Consider the following 1,325-nt stretch of genomic DNA (forward strand, 5'->3'; position numbering starts at 1 on the left):
CAAGCCACGAGTTCATGACCTGAGCTGAAGTCAACTGCTTAACTGGTTGAGCCACGCAGGCACTCTGAGAATTTAAATATTTTTTAAAGGCAACTCTGAATATCTTTATTTATTTATTTTTATTTTACCACGTTATAAAATAAAATAAACCTTGACTACTGATTTTTATTTATTTATTTTTATAACAAACAAAGCAGGGGTTTTTTTCTGTGTAGTTTCAAGTTTTTATTAAAATTCTAGTTAGTTAACATACAATATAATATTAGTTTCAGGAATAGGATTTAGTGATTCATCATTACATATAATATCTACTATTCATCCCATTAGGTGCCCTCCTTAATGACTCTTGCACATTTGGCCCATCCTCTGCCCACCTCCCCTCTTGTATCCATCAGTTTGTTCTCTATGGTTAAGAGTCTCTTTTATGGTTTTCCTCTCTCTTTCTCTCACTATCTCTTTTTTCCCCTCTTTCCCATATGTTCATCTGTTTTTGTTTCTTAAATTCCACATATGAGTGAAATCTTATGGTATTTGTCTTTCTCAGACTGACTTATTTCACTTAGCATAATATACTCTAGCTCCATCCATGTCATTGCAAATAGCAAGATTTCATTCTGTTTTTATAGCTGAGTAATATGCCATCATATATATTTATCACATCTTCTTCTTCCATTCATTAGCCTATGGATATTTGGGCTCTTTCCATAATTTGACTATTGTTGATAATGCTACTATAAACATCATAGACTCAGTGGTTTGAGTTTCAGTTTTCTTAGATCATATAGTTAACTTGGGTTTAGATTCAGCACAATCCTGTTATAGTGGTAAATTAAGAATCTCACTGAAAATCATCTGATCAACTGAACCCCTTTTTACTGTTGTCAAGCAAATTATCTTTAAGATGAGTATTGAATTTTGTTAAAAAGGAAACCAGACAAGTTTAGACTGTGTAAATCCACTCTCAACTGGGTTTATCACACTTATCAACACCTGATAAGGAGTTGCACATAGTCTCCTTTTGAATGTTGCTTTAAGGGTGGTTCAATGGCAATAGGTTGATTCCTGGGATTCACAGTGAGAAGGAGTTTCAATACATTTTGAAGCTCCCAAGGTATGTTCTTTTCTGCCTCAAGGCACCTGAAATTTATCATATAAGAGCTTAACAATGTTACTGCTTTATCTAGTATGAGGATATTTGATGGCTTATCAATTTTTTGAAGGTGTTTTGTTTGGTCTCCAGTGTCATTATTCATTGATCAAGGATTTAAAATAATGAAAGTTGAATCAACAGTCATTCAACTGTTGCTTGTGCTTCAATCATACCT

Source organism: Crocuta crocuta, unplaced genomic scaffold (assembly GCF_008692635.1).
Source record: "Crocuta crocuta isolate KB4526 unplaced genomic scaffold, BGI_CrCroc_1.0 scaffold429, whole genome shotgun sequence".
Classification (NCBI taxonomy): domain Eukaryota; kingdom Metazoa; phylum Chordata; class Mammalia; order Carnivora; family Hyaenidae; genus Crocuta; species Crocuta crocuta.